Here is a 27,266-nt window from a genome sequence, read left to right on the forward strand (position 1 = left end):
GTTAGATTTCATGTCTCCGGAGCTGCAGGTGAAACAACTAAAATCTGTGACTCCAGAGACTCCAGGATATTCACACTGCAGAGAGTCCATGCATTCGCATCTGCCCCTTCATAGCGTTAATCCTCCTGGGGGACCACACTTGCCCCAGTGCCAGAGACAATAAACTTTGCCACATCTACACATGTGTTTTTAAAAAAATTGTGGAAAAAAACTCAACAGCGGATTTTTTATTTTTACTATCTGCTTCTCACTAATAGAAATCAAATTACATTATTCTTGAAGCTAGAAGTTTACTTTGTTATTGTTCCAACCTTTTGACTACACAGCTTCCTATTGTGTATTGGCTGGGTTTTTTTTTTCCACATATTGTTTTCATCTAAGATTATCTATAAAAGTTCTGCCTTAAAACCAGCTGCTAGGGTGATGCACATTGTCAGCTCCAAAGAGCAAATTGAGATTAGACAAGAAGAGATTATAAAAGAGAGTGGTTATGATAAATAGGATTTAGTTCCACAGCTGGAAAAGGTTAACACTAATTATATGAATGAAATGAAAACAAACAAATTAAGTTAGGGATATTGCGTTCTCTTCATTGTATACATACAGCAGATTTTTGGCCTTGGTCTAAATTTTCCTCTTCTAATTCTCAAGACTCATTTACTCTTGACTATTGCCACTGGACTAACACGGCTATTTCTACTTAAAACTCAAGACAGAATTTGGGAAATCCCCAAGATGTAGCACTGTTTCCATCAGAATTTTCTTTTATCAAAGATAGGGCACATGTTTCTTTTTCACAAGGGTTTCTTCAATCATTGTAAATACAGAAAAAAATCTAACCCCTTGGGACCTTACCTTTTCACGTGCTAACCTTCTTTTCTGGCACCTGGCAATATGACATCTATTATCTATAAGTTATGTGCTTGCAATACAAGTGTTGCTTGCACAGTGTCCCATGGTCATATTATGCTCTTGTGCTAAACCCTATGTGTTCCATGATGGTGACGCGTATGTACTTTGTGTGTTGTATTGTACATACTTCATCTGTAAGAGTTTTATTATACATAGTGGATTGCATACAGTATTAAACATCATTACTCAATGCACAATTATTTTACAGTGTAGATTAGTTGGGTGGGATGTGATCTGACAACTGGTCTGTAGTATACATACATACTATACACATATACATATGTATATATTATCATGTTGTATGATATAATATTTAGAACGGGACATCATGGGCAACCCTCCCACAGAGATACCTAAATGGGGTAGAGGTGACTGTGGATATAAGGACAATGAAGTAACTTACACCGCAGCGGCTGCATGGTCGACATTAAGAAAGATACCCAAACACTCACTTTGATCTCTCTGACTAGTGACTATGCTGCAAGCTTACAGCTAACAGTAACAGCAACATTAGTGACAGCAATAGTTTGCGAGGGTGATACTAATTTATTTATTTATAAAATATTTTACCAGGAAGTAATACATTGAGAGTAACCTCTCGTTTTCAAGTATGTCCTGGGCACAGAGTAAAACAAAATAATACATGGTTACAAATACAGTTACATAAATGAACAAGGTATACATTATATACAAGACATTGCATGCACAGTTAAAGAAAATATATATTATGAGCGTATGAAACAGTTACAGACCAGATTAAAGTGTGAGACAGCCTTAGATTTGAAAGAACTTAAGCTGGTGGTGGATATGAGAGTCTCTGGTAGGTTGTTCCAGTTTTGGGGTGCACGGAAGGAGAAGGAGGAACGTCCGGATACTTTGTTGAGTCTTGGGACCATGAATAGTCTTTTGGAGTCTGATCTCAGGTGATAGGTACTGCATGTGGTAGGGGTGAGGAGCTTGTTCAGGTAGCTGGGTAGCTTGCCCAGAAAGTATTTGAGGGTGAGACAGGAAAGGTGAACTTTGCGCCTAGACTCTAGTGATGACCAATCTAGTTCTTTGAGCATTTCGCAGTGATGTGTGTTTTAGTTGCATTGGAGAACAAAACGACAAATTGAATTGTAGAGGGTGTCAAGTTTGCTAAGGTGGGTTTGAGGAGCCGAGCCATATACTATGTCTCCATAGTCAATAATTGGCATTAGCATCTGCTGTGCAATACGCTTTCTGACCAGGAGACTTAGGGAGGATTTGTTCCTGTAAAGTACCCCTAGTTTGGCATAGGTCTTGGTTGTCAGGGTATCAATGTGCATCCCGAATGTAAGTGGGAGTCAAACCATAAGCCCAGGTATTTAAAACTAGTGACAGGTGTTAGGGTGGTGGTAGCGTTGGTTCTAATCAGGAGCTCAGTCACAGGAAGCTTTACAAATTTAGTCTTGGTCCCAAATACCATTGTTACAGTCTTGTCAGTGTTTAAAAACAGTTTGTTTTGGGAAATCCAGTTTTCGAGTCTCAAAAAGTCAGACTGAAGTATGTGTTGAAGGTCAGAGAGGCTATGGCTGTGTGCATACAGGATTGTGTCATCTGCATACATGTGTATTGAGGCTTCCTTACAAGCTGTGGGAAGATCATTAATGAACACTGAGAAGAGTAGGGGCCCCAGAACAGAGCCTTGCGGTACACCACAGGTGATATCCAGGGGGTTGGAGTTAGAGCCTGAGATGGACACATGTTGGGATCTTCCTGATAGGTAGGACTGAAACCAGTTTAAAGCATGTTTCCCTATTCCAGAGCTCTGGAGTTTGTTAAGCAGGATAACATGATCAACTGTGTCAAAAGCCTTTGCAAAATCTAGGAATACTGCACCAGTGAGTTGTCCCCGTTCCATTCCACACTGGATTTCATTGCAAACTTTTAGCAGGGTAGTTACAGTGGAGTGTTTTGGATGAAACCCAGACTGGAATTGGCTAGGGAAATTTGTCTTGGTGTAGAAATTGCTTAATTGGGAGTGGACACATTTTTACATAACTTTGGATAGAATTGGGAGAAGTGAGATTGGCCTGTAGTTTGAGACAGTGTTTTTGTACCCACTTTTGAAGATTGGGACAACTCTGGCAGTTTTCCAGGTCTTAGGGATATGGCCTGCAGACAGGATAGAGTTGACTATGGACGCAATTGGTTTGGCAATGGCTGGGGCACCAAGTCGTAGGAACCTAGATTGTAGTAAGTCGGGTCCACATTGGCTGCTTAGTTTTAGTTTGAGGAGCGCTTGTGTAATCTCCTCTTCAGATACTGGGCTAAATTGAAAATTGTGGGCAGTGTTGGGAGGGGGTGGGACTGTAGGGATACTCCCAGGATGAGATTCATGTTTGGGGTTTGTGCTGCGTTTCGCTAATAAGTTAGTGGCACACCCCACAAAGTAATCATTGAATGCATTTGCAATGTCAGTGGGGTTTGTCAGAGTAATATCCCCCTTAGTGATATTACTTGGTTGTTGATGGTTAGGAGGCTGGAATATATTGTTGATAACCTTCCAGAAATTAGCTGGGTTTGATGTATTTTGGTGGAGATTGTCAGAGTAATATTGTGCTTTGCATGCCTTGTTTGCCTTGTGCACATATTCCGCATGCATCTGTAGTGATTGAGATCCTTGGTAGTGCCAGTTACTTTGTAGCTTTTCCACAAGGCATCCCTGAACTGGTAGAGTGCTATAAGGTCAGGTGTAACCCATGGAAGGTGGGCCCCCCGTACCCTTATTCTGCGTAGTGGAGCATGGGTATCGCAGAGTTTTAAGAACTCGGATTGGAAATAGTCGAGCGCAGAATCAGGGTCGGGAATTAAATCGATTCTGTGCCATGGGCAGTTGGTAAGGTCATCCAGAAACTGTTGTGGGTTAAAGTTTTTAAATGTTCTAGTGTGGAGAACTTTAGGGCTTGAATGGGGCGGTTTAATTTTCCTTACACAGTACCTGTACACTATTGCATGGTCACTGAAAATATCAGGAAGGATGCCAGAGGATTGGATTCTGCTGGGGTTTGAGGAGAGAATCCAGTCTAGCAAGGAATGGTTATGCGACTTCAGGTTTATCCGTGTGGGCTGGGAAATGAGTTGCGATAGGTTAAGTGACTTGAGTTGTATCTGGATTTTGTGGTTTTTAGGGTCAAGCCAATTGAAGTTGAAATCCCCTAGAACTAGCAGCTCACTCTTCTCATTCAGAGAGGAAATGGAGGCAAGAAATTGGGTGATATCAGTCAAGGATTGTAGAGGGGCTTTAGGGGGGCGGTAGATGCCAGCAAGCAAGATGGGCTTAGAAAAGGGGAGGCAGATTTTGCCAACTAGAGTTTCAAAAGAGGGTGGACTTGGTGGGCAATGTAACAGTGTAAATTGTAAGGTGTCTGCAATATAAAATAACACCCCTCCTCCTCTCTTTGACCTATCTCTCCTCTAATGTCGCTCCCTGATCTGTTACAAACTATTTATTGGTGTCTGACTAATGCACGCTCCTATATTACTGTATGGACTGCCTTCCAAATAGGATGATCACCATACAGTTCCTTATACAGGTAGTTGATCTTTATGGTTGTCACTGTACTAGGGGATCGGTGCAGGGGATATCATACAGTAGCTTTTACTCTTTATTCGTTTCTGTTCATGGCAAGGCAACCAGTTTCAGGTGCAATGGCTCAAGGGTTTTGTTGGCTTTTTCTGTCTTTTGAATTTTTGGGTTCCCCTCCTACTCCTCCTCAACATCAAAGGAACCAACAACCAGCAAAGGGCTGATGTCCAACTTTAAAATACAATCTAATTAACAGCAACCCCTTAATTACCTTAGTGGGTAGTTAGCGGGAGGCTTAATAACCCACCCAAGGAAAACTACCCCTTTCACCCACCCTCTCTACCCCCAAAAAAACACACCCCCCACCCTCGCCACACCACCACATACAGTAATGGGCAATAGCCCTAGTAGCACAATCTGGATAATAGCTCTTTTGCCGATTCAAAAGCATTGAGAATTTATTACAATCAAATAAAATACACATCACAATAAAATAAAAATTACATTACACAAACACTAGCCATTTAATTCATTGATTTATGCATTTATATATATCCCAAGAATTAATATATATATACAGCTCAACCCCGTTATAGCGTGATCCACTAGAATGTGAATCCACTTATAAAGCAGTCAGAGTATGGCTCGCGAATTTAAAACCTCTGTTTTGCAACGCAAGGACCTTACCGGCATCTCTCTCCTCACTTCAGAGAAGCCCACATGCTCTCCTCTCTGCAGCCGTTGTGTGCACCACCTTTTTTTAAACATTCAATTAAATGCTTTATTGACAAACAGACACATACACAAATTGAACATTAGTGCCTTTTGAATAAGATACATGCAGAAATTGAACTCAGGACCTTCCACTGATACTGATACTGATACTGATACTGATACTGATACCTTACCTCTTACCTCTACACCATAGGCTGGGTGTGACAAGACATACCCTATAAATATATTTATCCTCTGTTAAGGAGCGTGTACTCTCTAAACTCTTAAGTTTATTTCTAGATGTCTGTGACGTTACACAGTCCCTGTGGTGTAGTGGTAAAGTTTTCTTAACTAGCACATGAAAGGTCCTGGGTTCTATTCCTGTATGATATGATATAATTAAAAATTAAAATAATGATTTATAAATGGTTATTATTATATTGTATAATTTATAAATGAATAATAAATAATAATTATTATTAATAAATAATTAAGTATTACGTATCAATATATAATAATTAGTCATTATTATTAATTGATTATTTATTAATACTTATTATTAAGTAGGGTCCTGAGGTCAATCCCTGAATGTCTTATACAAATTGAACATTAGTACATTTTGTATATGAGTCCGTTTGTTAATAAAGCATTTAATTGAATGTTTAAAAAAAACGATGATGCACACGACGGCTGCAGAGAGGAGAGCACGTGGGCTTCTATGAAGTGAGGAGAGAGATGCCGCTAAGGTCCTCGCACGCGGCAAAATGGATGTTTAAAAAAAAAATTACTGCCGGTAAAATTTTAACGCGATCACAGTTTTGTCGCGGTCTAGGGTCTGTGGACCCCAAGGACCGCGTTATAACGGGATTCAGCTGTATATATGTATATATGCTGTACTGTGTCATGTGTTGTGCTGCCCCTTGGGCTGCTGAAACCTTTGCATTCGCAAACCTTTTTTGCGCATGCGAGCGCACAAACAAAATGGCGGCGCCCTTACCAACTACTCGCCTGCAGCAGAGGTGAGGAGAGCTAAAGGGAGAACCGGGATATATATATATATATATATATATATATATATATATATATATAACACATGACACAGTACAGCCAATGGGGCTGTACGAATCTCCTGAGTTGAGATTAGAACATTGGGTGTGCTTGAAGTTTGAGCTGACAGTTAGCGGAGTGGCAGTTGGAGCTGGGACAAGGAAGGACTAAGTTTTATATGTGCAGATGTCAGTGGTATCTGCACTAGGCCAGATACCACCTTATTATGCCTCAGCTAGGCCTCGACATCGACTCAGGTATACCCCAGGTTCCCAGTAGCGGAGACTCAGATCTTATGTACACCACAGGTATTGCACCATATACACACACCGTAGCCACAGATCTCTCAGAGGGTGGGTAAAGTGCATTACACACACACACACACACACACACACACATACATATATATATATATATATATATATATATATATATATATATATATTAATGACATAAGTGACATAATCATATAAATAACAAATAATACACATAACTCCGAAGAGCATACAATGGTAAGTAGGAAGAACATACAGAGACAGTAGGATGTTTTCTGGTAAGTGCATCTGTAAGGGGCCACGTCGATGTATGAGGTGTAAAGTATCAGCCACTGAGCAACTCATATGCTTCGGTAAGCAGGTGTGTTTTAATATGGGTCTTATAGGTGGATAGAGAGGGTGCTAGTAGGATATTGAGGGGAATGAAATTCCAGAGGTGTGGGTCAGTCAGTGAAAAAGGTTTAAAGCTGGAGAAACTGAAGAGGAGACAGGTGAGAGGCAAAAAGGCTTGCAGCAGAAGGTTACAATAGTCGAGATGAGTGAGAATTAGTGCCTGCGTTAGAGTTTTAGCAGAAGAGCCCCCATGGAAAGGATGTATCTTTGCAATGTTACACAGGAATAAAATACAGGTTTTACTGTAGCTACATTGTGGATGTGAGAGGAGGGTGTGAGGGAGAAGTCAAATGTGACTCCTAAGCAGTGTGCTTGTGATACAGGGTGTATGATAATTCTGTCAACAGTAATAGTAGGGGGCAGTCATGTTTGGCTTGGGAGGAAGTATGTGAAGCTAAGTCTTTCATATGTTAAATTTGAGTTTACGGAAGGCCATCAAGGTTGATAAAGCGGAGAGATATTCAGAGACTTTGGTCTGTACAGTAGGGGTATGGTCAGGGGTTGAAAAGTAAATTTGTGTGTTATCATCATAGAGGTAATTTTTGAACCCAAGTGATGGAAAAAGGTCACCTAGAGAGAGTATGTAAAGAGAAAAGATGAAGAGGTCCCAGGACAGACCCCTGGGAAACCCCTACAGAGAGTTTGACAGAAGATGAGTTGGTGTTAGCAAATGAGACACTGAAAGTACAATGGGAGAGCTAAGAGGAAATTCAAGATAGAGTTCTGTTACGGAGTATGGAGAATGTGAGTAGAGGGTGGTCCACAGTATCAAATGCTGCAGAGAGGTTGAGCAATATAAGCAGAGTATAATAACCTTTGTTCGCTACATGGAGGTCATTAGTGTGCGTGTTAGCATGTGTGTTGATTAGTGAAAAAAAATTGAAAATATATTCAGCTTACACTAATTTCCTTTTCTGTACTTCACTAATGGCAGTGGGTACTAATTGATATTATCTTCTTCCTCGGTATAGGTAGGAGAGGAAACAAGCCTGCAAGAACCTGGTATTTAAGCCCCTCCTTTTCCCTGCAGATGCAGTCTTCAGATTCTCTCATAGCTATAAAACAACTGGTATACGTTATTTACAGGGAGGGTCTGATGTACCCACTGCCATTAGTGGAGTACAGGAGAAGAAAATTAGGGTAAGATTAATACATTTTCTATTTTCCTTTTCCCCACATGGCAGTGGGTACTAATTGGGATATACCAAAGCTCACCCAATGGGAGGGAAAACCAGAGGACAAGAATACGCAATTGTTTTAGTTAATGGTTCAATCACTATAAAATTGCTTGCAGAATTCTCCTGACAAAGCTTGCTTCAACTGCGCTTGTACGTCCAGCTTGTAGTATTTCACAAAGATGTACAGTAAACAAAGACCAGACTGAAGCTTTACAAATTTGCCTTGGAGATGTTTGGACTTTGAATGCCAATGAGGTACAAACTGACCAGGGTGAATGTCATTTATTCCCTATGGGACCTGTTTGTCTTTAAGGTTATAGGCAAATTTGATACATTAAGTAATCCATCAAAAAATACTGTAGTTGCCCTTGAGGTTTGTTGCCCTCATACAGGACCTCCTGATTATAAATAATCTGATGATTTTCTGTATTTTTGAATTGGAGTATTTTTTACCTTCAAACACCTTACTACATTTAAGTAATGTAGTTTCACCTCATTAGGATTCCCAGGATTTGGGCAGAATGATAGATTGATCTCCTATTGAGATGAAATGAGGATACAACCCTTGGAAGGAAACATGATATCAAACAATACTGTCTGCTACATTAATAGTCTTAACGTTCTATGCTGTAAATTTACAGGCTCCAACACTAGTGAAATATCCCACAATGGTACTACCCATGTCATTTGATGTCTCAGGTGCCTCACTGCCTGTAGAAATCTCAGCACTATTTATGCTATATCTTTCTTCATAAAGCAGAAGGTTTTTCTTAAACCCCGCCTGTAGAAATGCAACCAGGGTGACAGAGGAACCATTGAAACAGTCTATACTCATATTCCTATCTCATTCCTTAAAACAGAGCTACACACAATAAATACATGAGGCTGACTATTTTCTGGCTTAGAATTTATATTGCTCAGTCAGAACAGCCCTTTTACTTTAACGCTTACTCCTCAACCTCCATGCTGCTAGGGAAAATTTATTTGGCTGTGGGAATTGTGCTGGTCCTTGTCTTAGAAGTTTCTGAGACTGTGGGAGAGGCCAAGGTGCCATACACATCAGATGGGGAAACAATATCCTACTTGGCCAGAAAGGTATTATTGGTACTACACTACCGACCAACTTTATTCTTACTTGGCTAGCTCCGCGAATTTCGGAGTATCCCGGTTATCTGCGGTTTTGTGTCGTTTTCTCCCGGGGTATATAGCGTTATATCGCGCCCGTGATTTAAGCATTTTATTCCCGCTGGCTGCAATACTGAAATGCCGTGTAAAAACGCATGGGGGCGTTTGCGAGCTGTTGTCTTTGAAGCCGAGAAATTCATGAATTGTAATGCAGTATACTGTATAACAACAACCCCTATAACCCCTAACATACACATACAGTACTGTATATGCACATCAATGATACTATAGGCCGTCCCCTGGCAAGATGTGTTTGCAGCAGAGAGAGAACCGCTGCTCTCTCTGCGCAAACATCGGCACATTAAAAATTATATAAAATACATTTTTATTCATAGTGTAGATGTGCAGGGGGTCTCCGGAGCTAAACCGCGTTGGTTTCAGGTCCGGGGACACCCTGCTCCCCGAGATACAGCCCCCTTTATGAGGTGCCAGTATCCCTCTGCATTTAAAGGTCCCAATCACGTGACCGCGAAATGTAAACAAAGCAGAGGGATACCGGCACCCCCTAAAGGGGCCTGTATCTCGGGAAGCAGGGAGTCCCCGGACTTAAAACAAAAACGTTTCTGCTCCGGAGACCCTCTGCACATGTACAGTATAAATAAAACATATATATAAATAAACACTCGTTCCTTACCTTAGCGGCTATGTGCTATGGTAACGAAGCAGCATTTCTGTATTTTTAATAATATTGTACAGTTAGCAGGGGGTTCCCTGAGCCAGAAATTAATGCTCAGGGGACCCCCTGCTCCTGCACAATATTATTAAAAATACAGAAATGCTGCTTCATTACCATAGCTGATAGCCGCTAAGGCAATGAAGTGTTAAGGCAGAATAAACAATAAATACATTAAATACATATTTTTAATGTGTGTGTTAAACCTCCCTGCCTTGACTGTAACCTGTGTAATACCCCCTCTCCCTATTGTGTGTGTTAAACTTCCCTGCCTTGACTAATCTATGTAAAAAAAACTCCCCCTATTGTGTGTGTTAAACTTCCCTGCCTTGACTGTAATCTATGTAAAAAAATCCTCCCCCTATTGTGTCTGCTAAGATTCCCTGCTTTGACTAATCTGTGTAAGCCCCCCTCCCCCTATTGTGTCGGTTCAATCTCCCTGTCTGTGTTTCTGAGTGCCGTGTACTGTATGTAAAGGTGGGGAGGGGGATCCCGTGTAAATAACCACACCCACACCCACTACCCACTACAAAAAATAATTCACACACAGCAGCAGCACAATAAATAAATCTAAATAAATAAATAAATACATGAAGATAAACAAATATATACAGTATATATATATATATATATATATATATATATATATATCAACAATATATATATATATATATATATATATATATATATACAGTATATACACACACATGATGAACCATACTGTCCTACAAATAACACTTCTCCATACAGACACACTACATTACAATGAATTTCCTTTAATAATCCTAACTGATCTTACAATCTAAATCATCAAATGACAAAGAAAAACCTCACATTCCAATCAATACATTGCATTTACATTGTATTTATGATGCATAAAATCTATGCACCATATACATTTTGCAAATGAATGTGAACAATATCATTGCAAGCAAAATACAGATAACTACAAACAAGTCAACTATTTTAACCAATCAAGTAATCAAAAATCAATATATACTGTAAGTACCAACCAGAAAACACAATTTAAAACCAAAGCTAACCCTTACAATACCAAGGATTACATCTAACTAATTGTAAAAAACATTATACATTATACACACATTGAAGCATTGCAATAAAAAACATACAGTACAGTACATCCCCTGTATCTCCCTGCCTTGAGTGTAATCTGTGTAAAGCCCCCTCCCCCCTAATGTTTCTGTTAAATCTCTCTGCCTGTATTGCTGTGAGTGCAGTGTATGTAAATGTGGGGAGGGGGGGACCCGATGTGCATACTGTGAGGTCTATCCACCCTCACCCCCTACCCACATACCGTTACCCCCCCCCCATCCTGGCCATGGCCCCTCAGCTTCTGCAAAACAGACACAAAAATTAAAACATCCAAAGTAATGTCCCCTAACCCCTTAATCACCACAGCGGTTATTAACCGCTACAGTCATTAAGGGGTTAACCCACCCTCACCCACCACTCGGGATGCCTACATACCCTCCCACACTAACCCCCCCCCCGTGAGGCCTAACCACCCTCGCCCACTACCCACAAGGGAGGCCAACCCACATACCGTTGGGGAAACCCCCCTCACCCCCAGTACCAACAATAAAAACAATACAGTGACCCACAATAAACATCATTCTATTTATTAAATACATTACCCACCCCCTGTGCCCCCCCATAAATACATGATTTATTCTTTTACAAACAGGGTTCATAACGCAGCCCCACGCGAGTCCCCGGTGGGCTGGCGGGGCACCTGGACAGACCTACAGGGTACCAGCAGCCTTTTCAAACAGGTTCTGGAGGCCTGCTGGTGGATCCCTCAAGCACCATGGCCCCCAGGTGGTCTCCTTGGGTCACCGTGGGCCACAATTGGGTCCCCACGGTAGGCCCAAGGATGTCTGGGAGCCCTGGGTCAGACCCACAGGTGTCTGCGGGGCCTCGGGTGGTTCCCACGGGGGTCTGGGGAACTCACGGGTGCTCACTACGGGTCTGCGATGCCCCCAGAGAAGTGGGACCACACCTCATCATCCCCGAACCTACGGGTCGGCGGTGCCCCCACAGAAGTGGGACAACACAGCTTCATCCCCGCAGACTACAGGTTGGCAGTGCCCCTACAGAAGTGGGACCACACAGCTTCATCCCCGCAGACTACAGGTCGGCGGTGCCCCCACAGAAGTGGGACCACACAGCTTCATCCCCGCATGTGTCACCCGTGGAACCACCAGCCTGGTACTCGTGAGATACCCGAGGAAACCACAGGTGGTCTCCAGAGGTCTCACACAGAACCATGGAACAAACCCTGAATGTAAAAAAAATAAACCTGGCCTATACATTCAATACAGTTAATACCGCTACGGTCGTGAAGGGGTTAAGTGCACCCGCTACCCCCCCGCAAGCCCTAAACAACCACTGTTGGGGCTAATACCCCCTTCACCCACCCCCACTACCCACAATAAAAAAAACTCACGCACAGCAGCCGCCCAAAAAATAAATAAATAAATCTAAATAAATAAATAAATAAATGAATATAAATAAATACATTTAAAATACATTTTATTCATAGTGTAGATGTGCAGGGGGTCTCCGGAGCAGAACCGCTTTGGTTTTAGGTCTGGGGACCCCCTGCTCCCCGAGATACAGGCCCTTTTAGGTGGGGGCGGTATCCCTCTGCTTGGTTTATAGGCCACGGTCATGTGATCGGGACCTTAAATGCTGAGGGATACCGGCACCTCATAAAGGGGGCTGTATCTCGGGGAGCAGGGGGTCCCAGGACCTGAAACCAACGTGGTTCAGCTCCGGAGACCCCTGCACATCTACACTATGAATAAAAATGTATTTTTAATTTATTTATTTATATTCATTTATTTATTTATTTAGATTTATTTATTTATTTTTTGGGCGGCTGCTGTGCGTGAGTTTTTTTTATTGTGGGTAGCGGGAGTGGGTGAAGGGGGTATTAGCCCCAACGATGGTTGTTTAGGGCTTGCGGGGGGTAGCGGGAGGGGTTAACCCCTTCATGACCGTAGCGGTATTAACTGCTACGGCTGTGAAGGGGTTAAGTGCACCCGCAACCCCCCCGCATGTCCTAAACTCACACCAAGGGCCAAATACCCCCTTCACCCACCCCTGCTACCCACAATAAAGCGGGCACGGTGGGTTAACCCCTTCATTGCCTTAGCGGCTATCAGCTATGGTAATGAAGCAGCATTTCTGTATTTTAATAATATTGTGCAAGAGCAGAGGGTCACCTGAGCATTAATTTCTGGCTCAGGGAACCCCCTGCTCACTGTACAATATTATTAAAATACAGAAATGCTGCTTCGTTACCATAGCACATAGCCGCTAAGGTAAGGAACGAGTGTTTATTTATATATGTGTTTTATTTATACTGTACATGTGCAGAGGGTCTCCGGAGCAGAAACGTTTTTGTTTTAAGTCCAGGGACCCCCTGCTTCCCGAGATACAGGCCCCTTTAGGGGGTGCCGGTATCCCTCTGCTTTGTTTACATGTCGCGGTCACTTGATCGGCACCTTTAAATGCAGAGGGATACCGGCACCTCATAAAGGGGGCTGTATCTCGGGGAGCAGGGGGTCCCCAGACCTGAAACCAACGCGGTTCAGCTCCGGAGACCCCCTGCACATGTACACTATGAATAAAAATGAATTTTAAATAATTTTTAATGTGCCGATGTTTGCGCAGAGAGAGCAGCGGTTCTCTCTCTGCTGCAAACACATCTCGCCCCCGCCGGCCTACAGTATCATTGATGTGCATATACAGTACTGTATGTGTACAGTACTGTATGTTAGGGGTTATAGGGGTTGTTGTTATACAGTATATATATATATATATATATATATATATACATATATATATATACATATATATACTGCATTACAATTCATGAATTTATGCCATCTGGCGGACACGCGAAGCATTGCAGCCTAGTAAATCCTGAACCATTATCAATTAACACATCAACCGCGCGTCAGCCGGGCATGCGCCTGCCTGTGAAGGCAAAAGGAGCCCGGCATGCTCCGGGTGAACAGTGTAGCATTCCAGGAACATGCCAGGTACAAGCCGGTGATTAGTAAGAATAAAAGCTGCCGCAGCAGTACCTCATCTCTGGTCATCTCACGCTCATTACCGAGTCTTCATTATGACTACCAGGCTTTTAAAGATGTCTTCTGTAAAATACAGGCGATAAGCTACCCCCTCATCATTTTTTTGACTGTACGATCGATCTGCTCCCACGGATGGTTCCTCCTCATGGACAGACTAACCCACTATTTGAGCCAGTGACTGAAGGCTTATATTGAAGAGATTCTGGCCTGCGGACTTATGCGAAAGTTCAGTTCCCCTACCAGGGCAGGTTTTTTCTTTGTCCAGAAAAAAATGGGTCCTTAAGACCTTTTATAGACTACAGGAGTCTCAACAGCATCACAATGAAGAATCTCTACCTGCTCCCTCTGATTCGTGAATTGCTTGATAAACTTCACGGTGAAGCCATATTCTCCAAACTCAACCTTATAATCTGGTTTGGATCAGGCAAGGGGATGAGTGGAAGATTGCTTTCAACACCAGAGATGGCACTATGAGTATCTCATTATGTCCTTCAGACTATGTAATGTCCCTACAGTTTTCCAACTTTTCATCAATGAGGTCTTCAGAGACATACTGGATTCCTGTATCATCGTCTATCTCATTGACATTGTTGTTTTTTTCTAAGACCCTGGACAACAACATCAGCATGTGGACGAAGTGCTTCAAAGCGTTCACGCGAATCAACTTTTTTCTAAGCTTGAAAAATATGAATTTCCTTGGATACATCATATCCATTCAGGGCTTACTGATGGTGCTACCAATGTCTCTCCAATCCAGGATTGTCTGCTATCCAAGGGACTTCATCCCATTCAAAGGTTCCTTGCATTCACAAACTTTTATCAACGTTTTATCCAAGACAGCTCGAAAATAGTAGCACCCATATTGACTATGCCTCCAGTAAAAAGGGTGAAGATATGTCTTGGTCTCCAGAGGCACAAGCTGCCTTTCTAAAATTAAAGAGACTCTTGTCCAAGGCTCTGATTCTTGGTCACCCAAACCCTCTTTGTCTGTTCATCCTCAAAGTTGCTGCTTCTAACATTGCTGCACGTGTGGTACTCTCGCAGATAACAGATTTTCAGTCCCGCCTGACACTTGAACCAACAAAATGGGGCCCATCTCATCAACTGACCCGATACCGTGTCTATCTGTGAGTTGTGAGCTCACAGCCATGGGAATCCCAGCATGATATCAATGACTGGGGACTGAATGACATCCAGATGTAGAGACTTGTGGTAAAGCACCCCAATGGTAGCTGTGAGATGAGGGGACTCTTGAGAGATAATACCTACCCCGAGTGGTTTGCCATTAAGGGTCACGATAGACAGAGGAAAATACTTCCTTTTGACCGCAATGCTGACAGGAACGGTGAAGGTATGGTCCACGAACAAACCTGTTGCCCCAAGTCCATGAAAGCCAAGGTTGACACAAAGTGCCCCTGACAGGAGCAGTGGATGAGCAACATCAGATGGCAGGAGGAAGGAGGACAGAAAATAAATGTATCCAGGTAAAATTCCTCATACCTTCTCTGGACATTGGTGTTTCTCAGCTTCTTTTGACAGGATAGAGCTGGGGTGACCAAACTTTTTATGCCGAGCCCCCCTTTTCATCCATGAAATTTCTTGTGCCCCACCTGCCTGATGTAATCAAAATCACATGACGTCAGTGCATGTGAGCTGGTTCAGCCAATGAGGGCAAACCAGCTTTGTGACGCCCCCGCCACGCGTCTACAAAAACAGTATTTATAACACCAATTACATCACTTAAAAATTAATATTATGATATTTGTCTAATAGCGTCCCCATTTATGCTGTATTATTAATCACTCTCTTCCCGCCACATTAGAACCTCTCAGGACCTCTCTCCCCTCTTCCACAATCTCACACTCCTCTCCCAGTCTCTCCCTCTCCCAGTATTTCTCACTCCCCCTCCAGTGTCTCTCTATCCCTCCCTTCCCCCCACTCTCTCTTTCACTCCCCCAAGTGTGTGTCTCTCTCTCTTTCTCCCTCCCCCTACTGTCTCTCTCACTCCCCCCAGTGTTTCTCTCTGTCCCTCCTCCAGTGTCTGTCACTCTCACCCTCCCCCCAGTGTCTCTCACACTCTCCCACCAGGCATTGTGTGTCTCTTTCTCCCCCCGGTGTCTCTAACTCTCTCTCTCCCCCCAGTGTCTCTCCCTCCAGCCATTGTCTCTCCCTCCCACCAGAGTCTCTCTTGCACTCTCCCTCCAGCCATTGTCTCTCCCTCCCCCCAGTGTCTCTCTCACACTCTCCCTCCAGCCATTGCTTCTCCCTCCCCCCAGAGTCTCTCTCGCACTCTCCAGCCATTGTGTCTCTCTCCCTCCAGCCATTGTGTCTCTCTCCCTCTCACCAGTGTCTCTCTCTCCCTCCCACCAGTGACTCTCCCTCCCGCCAGTGTCTCTCTCTCCCTCCCGCCAGACTCTCCCTCCCGCCAGTCTCTTTCCTTCCCTCCAGTGTCTCTCTCATCCCCATGTTTCTCTTTCACCCCCCTCCTCATGTCACACTGTCACACTCACATTCTCACCCCCTCTCCCCATCTCACACTCCTCCTCATGTCAGACTCTCACCCTCCACACTCTCACCCCCCCATGTCACTCTCACACTCTCAGCCCCCTCCCCATGTCACACTCTCACCCCCTTCCCCATGTCACACTCTCACTCACCCCCCCTCCCTATGTCACACTTTCAAACTCTCACCCCTCCCATGTCACACTCTCACACTCTTACCCCCCCATTCCATGTAACACTCTCACTCCCCCCCCCACCCCATGTCACACTCTCACACACACTCTCACCACCCCAGGAGAAAGGCAGAATTGTAGTGTTCACTTTTCCATGGTCAGAGAAGGAGAGAGGTAGAGGAGTCCAAAGGCTGGTAAAACAGTAAACAGGAATACCGACAGGATTAAGACAGGAACATGGTATAGAGAACCTTGCACAGGCAAGGAGTGAGTGGGAATTACAGTCTATAAAGAGAGATGACAGGTGTGAGGAATTTCCATCACCTGAGGAAGTAAGGGCAGGAATTGCCAGGAAGTCAGGTGGCTAAGCTTGTTTCAGTATGGGCAAGGAGGTCACTTCCTGTTGACAACCATCTTGGTAGAGGCAAAGGGAAAATAACCTAAAATCTCGGCCATGATGTTAGAGGCAGCGAAGTCAGGAGGCATCCACATCCATGTTTGAAGTCCTCCAAGGAGGGAAAGCTTGAATACGTTTCTGTCCATTTAAATTGCAACGATTTACATTTACAAATTACATCGAAATCAAGTAATTGCGAGGTGGACTTTCTCAGTCGTATGCTTTGAATTCAAAACAATAGATTGATAGGGTTGTTGGAGATAGAGGAGGTGGGTAGTTGGGCTGTTGTATGTATTTTTGTTTATTGTGGGTAGTGGAATTGGGTGACGGGAGTAGAAGCCCCAAGGATGGATGTTTAGGCCTAACGGGTGGTAGCTGGAATAGTTAACCCCTTCATTACCTTAGAGGTATTAACTGCTATGGTAATGAAAGGGTTAACTTCAACCTCAACCCCCCAACAAGGTGTAAACACACACCAAAGGCCAAATACCACCTTCACCCATCACCATTACCCACAATAAACATGGCACTGGTAGTTAACCTCTTAATTGCTTTAGCAATTAGCCGCTAAGATAATGAAGTTGCCTGTAAATGCATTTTTATTGCATGGGATTCATGCCGGGGTCTCTGGTGCTGATATTAATGGGTATCAGCTCCAGAGACTCCCGGCATCAATCCGATGCAGGAAAAAAGCATTTTATTTCTAAGTCCCTTTCTCGTCGCCTCTCAGCAGCTTCTCTCCAGCCTCACGCCTGTCCTGAGAATTTTGGGAGAAACTCTCCATTCTACAGTAGAGCCGCGATTAGCCTCAATGAACTAATCGGGGCTACTAGAATTGCACAAGATTCAAAATCTGCCAACAAATGGCTTATTTCTGCTCTTCCTGTGATGTCTTTTGGACGGCAGCAAAAATCGGCGATTTATGCCTTTATCGACCACTTGTCGAGGCTTACTGAATAGCAGTAGGCATTTTGGCCAAAAAGCCCTCGATACGTGGATTTTCGAGTCTTATAGAATAGGCCACAATATTGGAAGTAATTGGAAGATGTTATGGTTCATGTATCTCATAATATAACAGAGAGGCCAACAGGATTAGAGATGTTTGAATTTATTTTATGAATTTCGATTCACCTCGACTCCAACAGTTCCTTTGCAGATTTTTTTTGAGAGAGAGAGAGACCTTTCTGATTTTCTTAGCAGTTACCAGTTGTGTGTGTGTGTATATATATATATATATATATATATATATATATACGAAAAAAAAGCGCCAACTCCTTAGCACGTAACTGCTTAAAAATAAAGAGGCGTTTATTTAAAATATCAGCAACCCATAAGATTTGCACTTACAGTATTTTAAACAGAACCATTTGTGGGAGAGAAATCTCTATTGAGGTCATCAGCGCTGGTAGGGGGAGTCCCAGGTAGGCAGAGGGAGGTACACAGCCTGTAGCCACAATAAACTCCTACCACGAGTAAGCAGCAAGTTGTAGAGGCATTCAGTGCCTTCATGTCCCTCTCTCCTGCATGCAGTAATTGCCAGCACTCAGCTAGAGCGCTATATATATATATATATATATATATATATATATATATATATATAAATCCTCTCAAATGTTAATCCAAACAATTAGGGAGACATGTCTTTGCTGAAAAAGGAGCACACCAGAGTGATATGCTAATGGCTATGCAAAGTATATTTAAATGAGTCTCATCCTATACTTCTGAAAGTATTTCCATATTAACTAATTGGAGTTGATAATAAGCCTAAGGCACCGACCTAATGACTAGAATCATGTCAGACTCAACAGGACTAGACTCCACAGCCACTGATTTTCTAGGCCACAGAACTAGTACTGTGAGCTAAGTGTGAGCTAAACCAGCTGATAGAGAGTATTATTGTCACATTCTACTTTTGAGCTGCTCACATGTGTAGCTAATCTAGCTATTAGCATACCTCACAGATATCTAAGTTATGCTCCTGGAGGAACATTAAACTGTCAACCAGGAAGTTGAAGTGCTCTACTTTTAAAGAAAGCCAGAGGGAGAGAGCTTCTATAGGTATATACACTCATGTTGGTGCTACATGATGGATATAGACAAAAATGGCTATAGTATGTTAAAAAAGAACAGGGACAAAAATATTCACTGTTACTTCTGCCAGACACATACTGACTTGAAATCCTTTTTTTTTTACAATAAATAAAACTGTACAAATTGCAGGAATCTATTCCGCTTGCTTCCCACAGACTCAACAGGATCAGAAGTTGAACCAACACAATCTCTGTTAGTCATAACAACAGATCTAGCTGTGTGAACTAAACCACCTGATGTGTTGCAGTGCACACTATCTACTAACAGCATACCTCCAAGAGATATCTATTTTGTTGATTTAATGTGTAACCTTGGAAGTACTTCAAGCACAAAGTAATAATATGTACTGAGGGCTATTAGTTACTTAGGCCAGGTGACATTAAATAAAATTTGAACAGAACATGGGCAACCTCACTCTACTGGGTTAGAAGAAAATGGGTGCCACCTCTGGTGCTCTTGTGATAATAACTGCAGTTTGACAAGCAAGCACTATTATTATTTGTGGACGAATATTCTTGGTACTATCTGCATCCGCCCGGATCGTCAAGCATGAAGTCCACGTGCGGAGTTTTGGGAACCACATTTTGGCAGTTTTGCCCACCTCTAAACAGGATTAACAGTATAATTAAAAAACACTGGCATACCCTTAAAAATGATCTGGTCCTCAAGGATGCCATCCCAAAAAGACCAAGCATATTTTTTATAGGAAAGCTCCCCACTTTAGTAACAAATTTGCACCTAGTTCCCTTAGAAATAATTTTAATCCCGAAGGCCAGTATTTCCTAAAGGGCACTATGCCTGAAAAACCTGTAATACCAGCAAATTATTTTCCCAAATAAAACCTACATTTAAATCAAACATATCGGGTAAAACCTTTGACAATGGAAAACACATGAACTGCAAGAAGGATAATGTGATCTATATGCTGGAATATCTGTGTGGATAAAACTAGGAGACCAGTAAGGGTTCATATTTTAGAACATCTAGCAAATATACACAGACAAGTTATGACACATAATGTATCTAAGTATTTTGCTATCTGCCATCAATCAGACCCCAAAGTTTTTACTTTGATAGGGATTAAACATGCTACAACACTGGAGGGCAGTGATAGGGATATAGCATCCACAAATTGTAGACTTTAATCCTGAAAAGAATCAATGTCGATATTGAGATAGGGGCATTTCTGAAATAGTTTTTTTACAAATTATTATTTTTTATTTGTATTTTTATTTATTGTTATTATTATTTTTCATAAATTTGTATCTACTCCTATTACTTACAGTATATTATTTCGAGACTAAGATTTTTATTTAAGATCTCAAGTTTGGAATTGGAGATCCAACCCTTTTTTTTAATAAATATTCAATGTTACTCATTATGGAATTTTGGGCTGTACAGGTTTAAGTAGGGATATACTGTACATTTTAGTATAATAATTTGTTGCTTGGTCTTGTAACCTAAATTGTATTGTATGTATTGTATGTATTTATTTATTTAGCGCCAAAAATGTACTCAGCGCTTCACAAAGAATTCCAGTACAGGGAATTATAATGCAGCAGAATCAGACAATAGGAAAGGAAATCCCTTCCCTGAAGAGCTTACAATCTAAGTGGTATGATGGGAGATTTACAGAGAGAGCAGGTGAGGGGATAATTGCTGTAGATGGCAGTACTTTGTCACACTGGGTGGTAGGAGTGACTGTGGGTGTGGGACAATAGCCATGACTGCAGGCTATTGGGATGCTTGATTTATGGGGCGAATTTAAAGGTTATTCAGTATTAAATCAGAAGGTTAACACCATTTACAAGGGAAGAGATAGCAGGGAGGCATGGGTGAGATCAGATGTGTATGTCTGGCTTCAGGCTTAGAGGAGATGTCTGGTTTTGGTGATGTGGTTAACCAGCATAAGAAGAGCTGTAAATGCAGTTATACCAATCCATAAGATTTGTGTTATTGACTAATAAAAACTTAAGTGTAGAGCAATAGTTAAATTATTAACATATATGTTTACGAACAGTCTGAGCATAAAGTTGAAAAATTATGTTATGTATGTATATACAGTAAATGAAGAGCAGATCAAATTAGTGCAGAAAGCACTATAAATTCTAATATATGTGGATTCATCCAAAACCGTCATTGGAAACAATCTGCTGGTGGATATTAACAATCCATCTGCGATTTCCGCAATCCACTCTGGATCCAAATCCGCCCAAAAAGTTGCCCATCTGTAGTACTCAACTGGATTCTAATATACATTAAAGAACTTGATGATGACCAAAAGCAAGATGGGAGGATTAAATCAGAACATTTGGCTAAAAGAACCTTTAACAATTCTTTTAGAGGGATTAGATTTTTTAGGGTAGAGGTAGTGAGTGTGGATAAAGGTAGTTGCCCAGAGGATGGGTGGTTAGGCACCCCTTGGCAGACAGTGGTAAGAGTTAACCCCTTACCTAAACCAGGTGTTTATAAATCAGACTACACTATTAATGCCTTATAACAGTGTTTCCCAACTCCAGTTCTCAAGGAACCCCAACAGGTCAGGTCTTAAGGATATCCCTGCTCCAGCACAGGTGGGTCAATCAGCGGCTCAGTCATTGTGACTCAGCCAACTGTGATGGAGCAGGGATATCCTTAAGACCTGACCTGTTGGGATTAACTGAGGACTGGAGTTGGTAAACACTGTTATAAGGCATTAATAGTATAGTCTGATTTGTTTTTTATTAACCTCTCTGTTGCTCTTAGTGGTCAGCTAGCCATGGGTTGACACCTAGGGTATCATGCAGTAAGCGGCGAAAAAATGCATTCGTCAGTTTAGCAATTAGCCATGTTTTTGGCGAGTTAAACTGTCTGTATGCTGTAAGGGGCGAATCCCTGGCGAATGAATTAGCCACCACCATTTGATGAAATGGCGTGTAACCGGTGGCGGGACGGCTGCCTGGCGAGAAACTGCAGAGAAGCCGTCCCCTGCCGAGTTGTGTTTGCAGCCGAGAGAGATCCGCTGCTCTCTCGGCGCAAACATCAGCACAATAAAAATTATTTTTAAAACAACTTTTATTCATAGTGTACATGTGCAGGGGGTCTCCGGAGCTGAACCGCATTGGTTTCAGGTCGGGGGACCCCCTGCTCCCCGAGATACAGACCCCTTTATGAGGTGCTGGTAATCCTTTGCATTTAAAGGTCCCGATCACGTGACCGCGGCATGTAAACAAAGCAGAGGGATACCGGCACCCCCTAAAGGGGCCTGTATCTCGGGGGACAGGGGGTCCCCGGACCTAAAACAAAAGCGCTTCAGCTCCGGAGACCCTCTGCACATCTACACTATGAGTAAAACACACATATCAATAAAGACTCGTTCCTTACCTTACAGGGTATCTGCTACAGTAACGAAGCAGCATGAATATTTATTTAATAATACTGTACAGTGAGCAGGGGGTCCCCCGAGCTGAACCGCATCACTTTGTGGACCAGGGACCCCCTGCTTCCCGAGTTACAGGCCCCGGTATGTGTGTTCGGATGGGCAGTGTAGCCGCCATGTTTATAGCGTCCAATACGCTACGTGTCCGCAACAAACATGGCGTCCACACTGTAACCGATGCCCCAAACCGGGGCCTGTAACTCGGGAAGCAGGGGGTCTCTGAGCCACAAATAAATGTGGTTCAGCTCAGGGGGCCCCTTGCTGCCGCACAATATTATTAAAATACATTAATGCTGCTTCATTACCATAGCGGATAGCTGCTAAGGTAATGAAGGGGTTAACGCATAATAGCATGTTTATTGGGGACAAATACCCCCAATAAACATAGCAGCAATACACAACATACAATACAGTAATGGGCAACATTACTATTATCCACAAATGGATAATAGTGCAGTTGTCCATTTAAAATACATACACAACAATAAAGACATTAAATACATATAGCACTCACCCATGTGCGGCTGCCACGATGAAGGCCATCCTCATCTTCATCATGCCCATGCCCCATCCGCTTCTGCAAAACAGACACAAGAATTAAAACATCCAATGTAATGTCCCCTAACCCCTTAATCACCATAGAGGTTATTAACCGCTACAGTCATTAAGGGGTTAACCCACCATCACCCACATACCCTCCCCCACTAACCCCCCCAACCACCCTCACCCACTACCCACAGGGGAGTCCTACCAAATACCCTTGGGGCCAATACCCCCTCCCCCAGCACATACAGTACAATAATGTGCCAAATAACTATTATCCACATAGGGATAATACATTATTTGGCCATTATTAAATACATTAAATACTGTAATAAAGTAAAGAAAATTCTACTAACCTCATCAATAAGAACGCTCCGTCGGAGGCATCATCCTTGGGGTCCGTTGCCAAAATAATAAATAGCCAATACATCTCAATTACATTAACATACCAATGAACCCCTTAATCACCTTTTCGGGTACTAACCTCAAAGGTAATTAAGGGGTGAAGCCATCCTGCAATGGCAACACCACTTATGCATAACATCCTCAATGAATTAAAAACCAATTTCCTACACAAATCTCATGTAATCATTCAATCTGAAGCCTCAAATGCCACTTAAAACATTGCATTTACAGTGTATACATGTAGCATAACATGTAAACTACATGTACACGCTGCAAATCAATGTTAACAATACAGTAATCCAACTCAAATAGCCTGACATCACAAGAAGTATATTATGTCATCAAATAAAGTCACCATCAATGAATTAACAGACATGAATTACATCCCTAAACAATTAAAATACCATCCATACCAATTACACAATTAACTATAGCTATCGTAACAGAGAACAAGTTCAAAACATACAAAAAAGGACACCAACAATTACAATATACTATAGCAAGGCTCTCCATAACCTACAGTACAGCATAAAGCCCAACACTTATATCTCTCTAATAATAAAATACATTTAACACACATCTATGCATAGCAGCATAGCCACAATCATTTACAATACAGAAAATCAAGCTTTAACAACACTATCATTTCTTACCCTGTATGTATATATCTCTCTAGACATACATACATACATACATACAGTGGCAAGAAATGATATGCATTAAAAAAAATGAAGACATGAAAAAGCAAAATTAAACACATTAACAGGTGGAGTATGTCTATATGTTAAACCAGATCTAAAACATATTATAAGGGATGATGTCTATGAAGGGAATGATGAAAATGTAGAGACCTTGTGGATAGAAATTAGCAGTGGAGGTAAAAGTATAAAGAAAATGTTTGTGGGAATATGCTATAAACCACCAAATATCTGTGAGATTGAGGAAGCTAAAATACATTTGCAAATGGAGAAGGCATCAAAACTGGGTCATGTTTGCATAATGGGGGATTTTAATTATCCAGACATAGACTGGAGCAATGAGATTAGCGTTACAACAAAAGGAAACAGGTTTTTGGGGGTGCTTAAAGATAATTATATGACCCAAATTATTGAGGAACCAACCAGGAGAGGGGCAGTTCTGGATTTGGTCATATCAAACAATGTAGAAGTAATAACAAATATTCAAGTCCTGGAACATTTGGGTAACAGTGATCATAACATGGTCTCATTTGAAATAAATTATCAAAAAACAGATTACTTGGGTTCAACAAAGACTTTAAACTTTAGAAAGGCAGATTTTAATAAACTGAGGTCTAATCTAGTAGTAATACAATGGGATGATGTTTTTGCAGGGAAAAATGTAGAAGATAAATGGGCAGTCTTTAAAACATTGTTAGAAAAACACACTTATCAGTGTATACCCTTGGGTAATAAGTATAAAAGAATTAAGTCAAAACCAATGTGGCTAAATAAACAGGTAGGGGAGGAAATGGACAAGAAGAGGAAGGCGTTTAGATTCTTTAAGTCAGAAGGGACAGAGACATCGTATCAGAATTATAAGGAATGTAACAAAAATTGCAAAAGGGCAATCAAATTAGCAAAAATGGATAATAAAAAAGGATTGCAATAGAAAGTAAGGTCAACCCTAAAAAGTTCTTTAAGTACCTTAATAACAAAAAAATGAGAAAAGAAAATGTAGGACCCTTTCAGTGTGAGATGGGTAGGCAGATTATTGGAGATAAGGAAAAAGCAGAGGTATTAAACAAATTCTTTGCCTCTGTGTTTACCAGGGAAGAATCAGGTTCAATAGTAGTGCCACAGGAGGAAGCCACAACCTCCATATTAATGACCAATTGGTTAACTGAGGAAGAAGTTCATAAGCGACTTGAAAAAATTTAAGTAAATAAGGCACCTGGCCCCGATGGCATACATCCAAGAGTTCTCAAGGAGTTAAGCTCAGTAATAGCAAAACCATTATATTTAATATTCAAGGACTCCATTTCCACAGGCTCAGTACCACAAGATTGGCGTAAAGCAGATGTGGTGCCTATATTTAAAAAGGGAGCCAGATCCCAACCGGGAAATTACAGACCTGTAAGCCTGACTTCAATAGTAGGGAAACTACTTGAAGGTTTAATACGGGATAATATTCAGGAATACCTAATGGAAAACAAAATTATTAGTAATAGTCAGCATGGATTTATGAAGGATAGATCTTGCCAAACTAACCTTATTTGTTTCTTTGAGGAGGTAAGTAGGAATTTAGACCAGGGTAATGCAGTTGATGTGGTCTACTTAGATTTTGCAAAGGCTTTTGATACGGTTTCACACAAGAGGTTGGTGTTCAAAATAAAGAAAATTGGACTCAGTAATAATATATGCACCTGGATTAAAAACTGGTTAAAGGACAGACAACAGAGGGTTGTCATAAATGGAACTTTTTCAGGTTGGGCTAAAGTCGTGAGTGGAGTACCTCAAGGATCTGTACTGGGACCCCTGCTTTTTAACTTGTTTATTAATGACCTTGAGGTTGGGATCGAGAGCAAAGTCTCCATCTTTGCTGATGATACTAAATTGTGTATGTAGCCCCGAGGTAAATTTGAAATCCCTGGCCCCTCTCCGCGAGTGTCGTGTGGTAGCGGGTGCCGCCGGAGGCTGCGACGGACCCGCCGGCACTTCGCGAGGGTGGGGGCCAGAGCAGGGAGTAGCGCGTTGCCCTGCGGTGCAGGCCGGTTGCCGGGGACGCGATCGGGCCGTCGCTAGGGCCGCGATCGCGTTGCCACCGGCTCGGCGGCTTGAAGAGAGGGCGCCGCCATTGCGCGTTAGTTAGCGCATGCGCAGTGCTCGTGTAGGTGCAGGAAGGCCCCAGGGAGATCGCGCGAGAGTAGGACAGGGGAGGAAAGGATTGAGGCGCCCATTAGGGGTTCGCGCATGCACAGGGCAAGCGCGCACGCGGCCCCAATGCTTAGGCAGCCCCCTGGGAACTACAACTCCCAGGAGGCTTAGGGAAACAGGCATCAGGTGCCTGAGAGTAGCCAATATGGCTGGAGGAAGCCCAGCCCGGGAATATAGATACATTTCCCGGGCTTTGCATGCGTCAGTTAGACAGAGGAGAAGGAAGGAGTAGGAAGGGTGCAGGGAGCGCGTGGCTCCTGCATCAGGTAAGGGTTCTCCCTAGATCCCCAGGCAGGCCCCAATTCCGGGTAAGGGCAGGGGGTAACTGAAGAGGGACGGCCATAGCTAGGGAGGTGACCCTTAGGTGTGGAAGGTGCAGTTTGGCAGTGCCACAGCGGATAGGGCTGTGCGCACTGGCAAATAGGCACAGCGTGAGTGCAGTGGGTTTGCTGCGGGATCCAGGTGGCTGTGTGTGATTGCAGCTGTCTGTGTGTGTTGTCGCTGCATGTGCTGGGCGCAGTGCGTGCAGTGTGTGTGAAGCGTGTGTGAATCCCTGCAGGCTGACAGTGTGAGCTGTGTGTCGGCTGCAGGTGAGTTAGGCTGTTAGGATTAGCCAGATACAGAGAGGACTGGGTAGCTAGGGGAAGGGGGGCAGGTTATGGTTCCACAGGCCCTAGGAGTTTTCCCCAAGCCATCCCAGGTTGCGGTTCATCAGGGACAGGCCCTAGGTTAGGGTTGCTGTCACTCTAGGAGTAGTTAGTGATAGGAAGGGATAGCGGCGGTTGCTGTTCCCAT

The sequence above is a fragment of the Ascaphus truei genome, chromosome 2, assembly GCF_040206685.1.
Source record: "Ascaphus truei isolate aAscTru1 chromosome 2, aAscTru1.hap1, whole genome shotgun sequence".
Taxonomy (NCBI): Eukaryota; Metazoa; Chordata; class Amphibia; order Anura; family Ascaphidae; genus Ascaphus; species Ascaphus truei.